General features: G+C 44.6%; 1 long non-coding RNA gene across 1 annotated transcript; it reads left to right on the top strand.

The window, feature by feature from the left end:
* Nucleotides 1-766: 766 nt before the first annotated feature.
* Nucleotides 767-8,468, top strand: LOC109492284. The gene is made up of 3 exons (XR_002146136.3): nucleotides 767-1,662; nucleotides 5,611-5,738; nucleotides 6,550-8,468. It is a non-coding gene; the product is annotated as an uncharacterized LOC109492284 (long non-coding RNA).
* The last annotated feature ends 1,012 nt before the right edge of the window (nucleotides 8,469-9,480 follow it).

A 9,480-nucleotide genomic window follows, 5' to 3' on the forward strand; every position in this document is an offset into this window, starting at 1 on the left:
TTATGTTTTTATATGCTCCTTCATCGATGAGATTTTTTTTTAAATTTTTTTAATGTTTATTTATTTTTGAGACAGAGAGAGATAGAGCATGAATGGGGGAGGGTCAGAGAGAGAGGGAGACACAGAATCTGAAGCAGGCTGCAGGCTCTGAGCAAGCTGTCAGCACAGAGCCCGACGCGGGGCTCAGACTCACGGACCGCGAGATCGTGACCTGAGCTGAAGTCGGACGCTCAACCGACTGAGCCACCCAGGCGCCCTAATGAGATTTTTTTTTAATTTATTTATTCTGAGAGAGGTGGGGGCAGAGAGAGAGGGAGAGAGAGAATCCCAAGCAGGCTCCACGCTGTCGGCACAGAGCCCGACATGGGGCTCAAACCCACGAACCGTGAGATCGTGACCTGAGCCGAAACCAAGAGTCAGATGCTCAACCAACTGAGCCACCCAGGCTCCCTGCTTTTGATGAAACACTTAATGAGGGTCTGTGAGATGCAGACATAGAGTAAGGCTGTGCACATTTAAAGGCAAAGAAAATGGGATTTCTGCCTCCGGGGTGGTCGCAGTCACTCAGCTAAGGCAGTTGCGCCAGTAAACAGGCTTTCAGACAATGTGATCACAACAGTGTGTGTTTGGGTGGGGGTGGTTGCTACAGCTGATGACCCCATCTAAGGCTTGGGTGGATAGGACCTGAGGTCTGTGACGTCACAGCCAGCTTGCCAACCTCTTAGATATTGAACAATCAGCGCTGAGCTGTCATTGGTCAGCCCCGGCCCACCGCTGCCCCCCAGGACAACAGCCTCTCGCTCAGAGAGAGAAGCCTCCCCCTCAGAATCATGTTTCGGCATCTTCGTTTTGAAATATCCTTCAGATGCTGTCACTTCGGTCCCTTGCGGTCCCCAGCTGCCAGGTGATTGTGTGCCGTGGAGGCTGCTGGGAGGCTCTGCGGAGCTGGTGACGACACGGAGAACACGGCCGTGACATTTGGAGCCACACACCGAGAGACCCTCTCCCCAGCATCGACCACGGGGATGGCTATGCCAACTGGAGCAGGGAATGGTGAGGGTGCCAGGAAGAAGCGTGGACGCCGGACGGTACAACACGGAGCACGGAGAGCAAACAGAGAAGAAAGTGGACGCTGCCCTTGGTGCGTCGGATTCTCTCCCAAACGTGCAGGAAACAGGAGGGGCTGGGAAGCAGCAGGGAAACGTTTCCTGGCACGGGCTGGGGAGTTTGCAGACAAACACGAGGCCAGCTTCCAAGAATTATCAGTTGGATTAATTAATCCCTAAGAACCTAATTACCATGAATCTTATTCCTGGGCACAAGGTATCTGAGCTGAGATTTGTGTGTCTGCAAAGAAACCAACATTAAGGGGGAGGCTTCGGGGATAATTAGGATCCCAAACTGGGGAAATGTCAGTGGGGGTTCCGTTATCGATGCCCGAAAGCCTCACCCGCCCCAGGGCTGAGATCGTGGCTGTAGAAAAGGCTCAGGCCGGGAAGAATGAGCAGGTCCAGGATCACCGTGGGATTTGGCTGGGAAGTGTGTAAAATATAACTTGCTGCAAAGCAGAGCACGGAAGTGTCATTTTATACGCTTCCACGTGGAAACAGAGGAGCACCAGGGCCCTTACAGCCCACCGCCAAGGACACGCTGGAGAAACAGGTTGGGAAGCCACTCGGGCAGCGTGACTTTTTCAGAACAGTGTCATGGGGGAGGAGCATGAGGACCCAATGAGTGACTTATGAAGCAGGAGATAGCTGGCACTAACCCCTAGGCAAGCAGGACGCAAGCAAAGTGGAAGAGCTCACAGCAAATACCTACCTGGGCTGGTTTCAGGTGGACCTAAATTAGTACCGACCAGAATGAACTGAACTCCATGTGCCCCGCACCAGGGACAGTACCTGGGGAGTGGAATAGATAAAGAACATAGATTCCAGGGGGCAGAAGTGGAGAGGGAAGCGCAGGAGAAGGAGTCAAGCTAGAGATGGGCAGGTGTCATGAAAAACAGCAGGGAGAAGCAGGTTCCTGGGCAGGAATAGTGAACGTGTGGCCTGGTTTCTGCAGCCTCCCAGGGAGACGGCATTTCCCAGGCTCCGAAAGAAAGTGAGGCATTAAGGGCTCAGAGATATTGAAGGAGGTAGAGACAGGATAAACAGGGAGGAAAACACAATACATACGTGTATTTGTCAGGATTTCCCAGAGAAACAGGATGGGTAGATAGATAGATGAATAGATAGTTAGATGATAGATAGATGATAGATAGATAGATAGATAGATAGTAGATAGATGATAAATAGATAAATAGATAGATATAGATAGATGATGATAGATAGATAGATAGATAGATAGATAGATAGATAGACAATAGACAGATAGTAGATAGATGATAAATAGATAGATAGATAGATAGATAGATAGATAGATAGATAGATAGATAGTAGATAGATTTATTCTAGGAATTGGCTCACTCTGTCATGGAGAGTCCAAAATATATTTGGCAAGCCTGCAGGTTGGAGACTCTGAAAAAAGTTTCAGGTCAATTCCAAGGGCCTTATACTAATAGAATTCCTTCTTAGCTGGGAAAGTCAGTCTTTGTTCTCTTAAATTGTTCAACTGATTTGCCAAAGCCCACCATTTCATTGAGAGTAACCTACTCTACTCAAAGTCCAGTGATTCAAATGTTAGTATCACGAAACAAAAACAAAAACAAAAAACTTCGCAGAAACATCCACAATACTTACTGTTGGGCCAAAAATCTGGGCACCAGGGCCCCGCCAGGTCGACACATTAACTGTCACAATATGGTTCCCATTGAGGCCGTTCAGAGTTAAGAATCAGAAGGTAAAGGCAACTTAAGACCTGGGAAATAAAAGAGGAAAAATGAAAGAAAGGAAGTCATTTCAAGGGCATAGGGAGGGATGATTCAGACCCAAGAAAATGTGTAAGAGTGGAACGCGGAGTAACTACTTATTATGGATGCAAGATTGCAGAAAACTAGAGAAAAGACTGTTGAGGTTTTGAAAGAAACATTTTTTAAAAGTAATGTTTGTAATGAAGAAGCAGGAAGAAACGAGTTTATGTATTTGCCATTTTGGGTAAATTGGTAGAAGTGGGGGGACTTTAATTACAAAATGAGCCCAAAAAGTGGTTACTTTTCAGGTATTTTTTATTTATTTATTTTTTAATTTTTTTTTAACGTTTATTTATTTTTGAGACAGAGAGACAGAGCATGAACGGGGGAGGGGCAGAGAGAGAGGGAGACACAGAACCGGAAGCAGGCTCCAGGCTCCGAGGCATCAGCCCAGAGCCGGTCGCGTGGCTCGAACTCACGGACCGTGAGATCGTGACCTGAGCTGAAGTCGGATGCTTACCCGACTGAGCCACCCAGGCGCCCCATTTTTCAGGTATTTTAAGGAGGCCAATGTCAGCCACCTTCTTTCCCCTTCTAAGTGTGGCACCAAGACATGGTAATGGATGCCGACAGTCCCAGGAGCTGGAGAACGTTCTCTTGGGGAAGTTGTGCCCACTGTTCAACGTGGGGAACTGAGACACTAGGTTGACGGAGTGGCTGGTATCTTTCCAAGGGCTCACGCTAGGGAAAGCCAAATATAGAACGTGCACCGCGCAAACGCACTCTTGAGAATCCAGTAACGTTTCTTTGGAGTTGCTGTGTCCTGAGTTGCCCAGAATTATTTTCTTGCTGCACCTGACTTTTGCTCTGATTCACGCTTCGGAGGCCAGCCCTTTAATTTTTTATTAACCTCTATAAAGGTGACATGACCACATACCATGAGAAATATTCATGGGAAATCCAGAATAGATTATTCAATTCACTCTGTGCCTGCTTATTAAGAACACCTCTCATGCCCATCATTCAATTTGATTTAGACAAATAGGTTTTGTGGACTGGTGTCCATGGAAATACGAACATTTATGCCTGCACTAAGTTCCTTTTCTTCATATCTAAAGTTTAGAAAAGATAGCTTGCGCCTGTCTATTAGAGATTTTTGTAATGTGGTCATTTTACTCTGCTTTGATTTTCATGAAAATGTATGACCCAATTGCTTTTGGATTAAAACCAGTAATTATAGGTTTTATCCACAAAGATAAATTTAGAGGACGAGAGAGTTTCAAATTCAGAATAATAAGAAATCAGCATAGCTGTAGGCATTGTTTTAAATTAAATTAAGAAAGGATCAATTGTCCTGAGAAAAATTTGACTTTCTTTCCTTGCCTCTTTATTTCCATCTGCACACTCTGCATTCAAATGCAGTCTTTATCTTGTCTGCTGTAGTACTTTGTTCTCACAGTTAAGTAAAAACTAAACCGATAATGCCATTTGATCATCGATTGTGGCTGAAATGGCCGCCATGCTACAGGCATGAAAATCATAGGGTGAGCAGTGTGTCTTGTGCCTTATGGATATTTTCACTTCGCATGTTTTCAAATTTCATCCGTGCTGGAAGATACATAGGACTTCATTCCTTTTGATTGCAGAAAGATATTCTTTTCTATGAATTTACCACATTTGAGTTTTACACTTAGCACTTGATGGGCATTTGGGTTTCTTCCATTTTTTGGCACTTCTAAATAATCCTGCTGTTAACTTACATGTACAAATTTTTGTGTGAACATATATTTCATTTCTCTTGGGTATGTATTTAGAAGTGAAACTTTGGGTCATATGGTAACTCTATTTATGTTTTTGAGGAACTTCCAGACTATATCCCTGAGTAGCTTCAACATTTTACATTTCCACCAGCCTTGTAGGAAAATCCCAGTTTTTCCACATCCTCATCAATACTCGTTATTGTCTGTGTTGTTTTGTTTTGTGTTGCTGCATCCAAGTGGGAGTGATAGAATACTCAATTGTGATTTTGGTCATATTTCTCGGTTGACCAATAACATCGAACATTTTTTCATGTGCTTATTGGCCATTTGTATAAATTCCTTGAAGAAATAACTATGTAGATCATTTGCCTATGTATACATGAGTCATTTGCCTCTTTTATTGAGTTGTAAGAGCTCTTTATATATTCTGTGTACAAGTCCTTATTAGATAGATATATGTTTTGCAAGTAATTCTCCCATTCTTTGTATTGTTTGTTCACTTTCTTAATGGTGTCATTTGTAGCACAAAGTTTTTTAATTTTGATGAAGTCTAGCTTAGCTATTTTTTTTCTCTTGTTTCTTGTGGGTTTGATGTAATATCTAAGACTGCCTGGTGTAAGGTCACAACTATTTACTGTTATACTTTTGCTAGGGGTTTTATAGTTTTAGATTTTCCATTTAGGTCTTTGATTCATTTTATGTGTGGTGTGAGGTAGGGCTCCAACTTTGGGAACAATTATCTCTTTCCTTCTTATAACTTGTGTTCCCCTCAAATGGTGCATGAGTGTGCTCTTGGCCTTCAAATACATCAGGCTAGAAACAAAATATCAAACAAAATATTAGAAAAGAGACAAATCATGATAGGATGACATGGGAACCTATTTTCTTACTTTAGGATTGCCAACAGAAGTTGTAAAATAAACATAAATACAACTCAGCACAGCATTCGGGTGCCCAAAGCACATATTCTCAGTAAATCTCTTCTTGTTGCCGCTTAAGGATTTACACATTTGACTTGACCGTGTGAGATGACGCAACCAGCCTCACTCCTGCCTTTGATGGTTTTCCCATACGCATCATGCTATTTTTCACCTCTGTCTGCCCGTGGAGTGACGGTACAAATTCTGGTAAGAAAAATATGTGCCAAAAAATGTTAATTTTTCTTTGTCCATAGCGTATTCTGTGGTCCCGTTAAGCCTCATACCCAAAAGACTTAATCTGTGACCAAAAGGCTTAAATCTTCATCTTATCAACAACTTAATTAGTTCATTAATTAGTTCAGACAGAAAGTGCTCATTCTCTGAGGGCTGCCTCCCCCCCCCCCCCCGGCCCTGCCATTTCTCTGTCTTACAGAAGTCCAGGATCTAGGATACAGGATATTCGACGCACATATTATGTAGCACTGGAGGAGGGGCTTCCCTGCCTGGTCTTTCCAGGTGTGAGAGAAACAGAATTGATACCCCTTTCTCTCCCTCTCTTTCCTACAACTCCTTGGCCAGAGAACCATAGACTTCTCTTTGACTTCTACTCTCATAAGAGGGAAGAACAGTATGTTTTCAAACTAGAGGGAAGTTCTGTATATTGGATTATCCAAGTTTACTCCTTAATATTTCTAAGGGGAGTTTCACAGAGATTTGGAAAATTCCCTTCTTTTTTAAGTTTATTTATTTATTTTGAGAGACACAGAGAGAGTGCAAGTGGAGGAGGGCAGAGAGAGAGAGACAGAGAGAGAATCCCAAGCAGGCTCTGCGCTGTCAGAGCTCTCACGAAACTAAGATCATGACCTGAGCCAAAATCAAGAGTCAGGCACTCAACCAACTGAGCCACCCAGATGCCCCAGCACACTGAATATTCAGAAATTGAATTTTGATTCATCATTTTTGTCTTTCTTATATTTTATGTCAAATCCTTCCATCAAGCAACTTTTTTTTTTTTCAGAATTGCAATGGAGAAAAGCAGTGTACTTAAGTCTTCAAATCTTACCCTGTTGCCCTAATGGCTCCATCGTCATGTGGGAAACATCCCCTGCCTCCCTCCCAGACAGTTTCCCTGGTGCCCGGGCTGAGTTATAGTAGCAATCTGGACCGACTGTTGTGTTTGTACACAATGCCAGGTGCTGGGCTAAGATTATCACATTCATCCTCACAACCTTTCTATAATAGAGGTATTGTTAATTTCACCTGATGGAGGAAGGACCGGCGCACAGATACTAAGTGAGGTAGAAATAATAAATGATCTCTGCTCAGAGATTTAAACGTAGATGTATCAGACCCAAGCCAGACCCACAGCACCTGGCTAAATTGTTTCCTCACTGAGTTGTACCCTATTTTTATATGAGTGGTCGTTACTACATTGTGAGTGTCCTGGGACCAGGGCATCTGCTGTGTTTACTCTTAACTCCAGTACCTAGCAGAGTGACTATCCCACAATAAATGCCTAATAAATGTATGCTAAGCTAATGAAGCAGCATAAACCGGCGATGATGATGAGTGGAGACTAAGTTTCACAGCCCTGGATGGAAACAGGACACTCTGAGACCACACAATGATGCGGAACTCTCCTCTGCAGTTCTACAGAAGCTACAAAAACACAAGGGCATGACTGAAAAGGCCCGTTAATGGGGCAGACAATCATGTAGAGGTTAGAAGAGGACGACAATGGAGGGCTGGAAAATAAAGGTTATTCAAGATGGACAAACTTTTGAAGTGTGAACACTTCAAACGTGTAAAAATAATGGGAGGAGAAAGGCACCAAAGTCTAGAGAACAGACTGAAACACCTGGCATATTGTAAGGGCCACAGATTCATCAATGAGCCTGAAGCAGAGGTTCGGTGGAAGGAAGAGTGAGGAAAGGAAGATAAAAATAAGTGCTGGTGCCATGTTGTAAATGGTCCTAAATCTGTTGACGTTAAACCTGATGCTCAAAGGGGATCAAGTGGACTGCAGCACGTTGGATAGATTGAATTAAGAAGTAAGGGGAGAGGGGTGGGCGTGGGCAGGGAGGAGAGCTGGAGGAATAAGGATGAGGTGGGGCTAGTTAAAGGGTCCCTGCGATGACCCTGGTAGCAGGGTAAGTGTTGGAGTGATGGGAGGGGCCGAAATTACAGAAGGAAGAGAGAACATGAAGAATTCTCTAGATATAGAGAGCAGGAGTGCAGGGAAAAGCTGAACAGTTGATCTCCCATGAAGGAAAATCCTGGTCATACGTGAAATCCTAACACTGAGAGAGGAAACGACTACACAATTGGCAGATGGGGGCTGGTAGGAGCACCTGAGTTTGACTTCAGACACATGATGTAAGGAGGGGGTGAGGGTCTTGCCATTAGCCTTGTAGGGCTGAGCTGGTTCCCACTGGGGTCAGGAATGTGCTGGAACCTGTGATCCTGTGGGTCAAGGATAAACTACCCTACTGCCCAAAGATGTGCCACTACACAAGGCAGGTGTTCAAAAAAATATTTACAGAATGATTACATCAATGCAATTATTTCCAAATTTGAAGTGTTTCAGTGTATTCGGTCTGAATAAACAACATTGGTTGGGACTGGAGGGTTTCCTCCTTTTATATAGTTATAGAAATAAACACCATAAGCACCAGTCATTGTAATTTCTAATACACGATTTCCAAACGGTGATGGTTATCTCGATGTGAGGTTAACACCTTCCACTTTCACGTTCTTCCATTCAGAGGCTCAGGGGTTAGCGCCAGGCCTGGCACATGGAAGGGTCAGACCCTTGCTGCTGTGTAATCACCTCACGTGGGGAAGTCCTTCTGGAACTTTCCTTTCCACGCAAGGCAGTTTTCCACAAGGTAAGAGGGAAAAACAACTAGGAGGCCATTAAAAAATCTATTTTACAACCTTGAGCTGCAATAGAATTTGACAATTGAACTTTACAGGAAAATGAGTCAACTTTATCTGATAAAGTTATTACCTATAAAGGTTGTTTGGTCATGTTCCTTTATTGAAATGGCAGTAGGTAAGGTTGCAATATTAAAAATTAATTAGGTGAAGTGTGTGCTCTTTGAAAGGACACAGCAGAGACAAAGCCCTGAGAGCCTGAGGTGGTGCAGGGCCTGGCTGAGCTCTTGACCTTTTCCCAAAGCTTCTACCTTCAAGGAGGGAGCTCCCCCTGCAGGGCTGACGGGCTGAGAACCAGGAGGGCTGGGGACTGCCACACTACAGGCCAGGGACACTGTGGGCTAGGGACAGTGTAGGCCAGGGTCCTTGGAGGCTGTGAGCACCTCAGGGTCCAGAGAAGTGGGCTCAGACGGACTCGGGGACTGAACCACGGGAGTCAAGACACACGTCCCACCCTGGGCGACTTTCTCCCTGTTACTAAAATTCAGGGCCTGGACAGCCATTCCCACAGCTGAGATCCCTGCTAATTCCCTTCCCACCCCAGTTCTGGGGACACATTTGCAAGGCGAGGTGCTGCAGCCACAGCCAAGGCGGAAGGAGACTGGCCTTCTCTAAGGCCACACCCGGCCCTGGGAAAGAAGGAACTGCCCAGGTGACGGGATCTTGACTGTTAACTCTGCAAGCGGCAAAACTCATGCTATCTACAAAGATTTCAGTCACCCTTTGGTATGTCTGCTCTCCTATTAGCCTGTCAGGGCCCAGTGTATCTCTTAAAAATGTTTATTTATTTTGAGAGAGAGAGAGAGAGAGAGAGAGAGAGGCAGAGGGAGAGAGAGAATCCCAAGCAGGCTCCACGCCGTCAGCGCACTCCCTGAGGCAGAGCTCTATCCCACCAAGCGGGAGATCATGACTTGAGCTGAAGTCAAGAGTCGGGCACTTAAGCGACTGAGCCACGCAGGCGACCCAAGGCCCAGAGTATTGCAAACCAATAAAGAAAGTTCTGGTTGTACTC

This window comes from Felis catus, chromosome A1, assembly GCF_018350175.1.
Source record: "Felis catus isolate Fca126 chromosome A1, F.catus_Fca126_mat1.0, whole genome shotgun sequence".
NCBI classification, from domain to species: Eukaryota; Metazoa; Chordata; class Mammalia; order Carnivora; family Felidae; genus Felis; species Felis catus.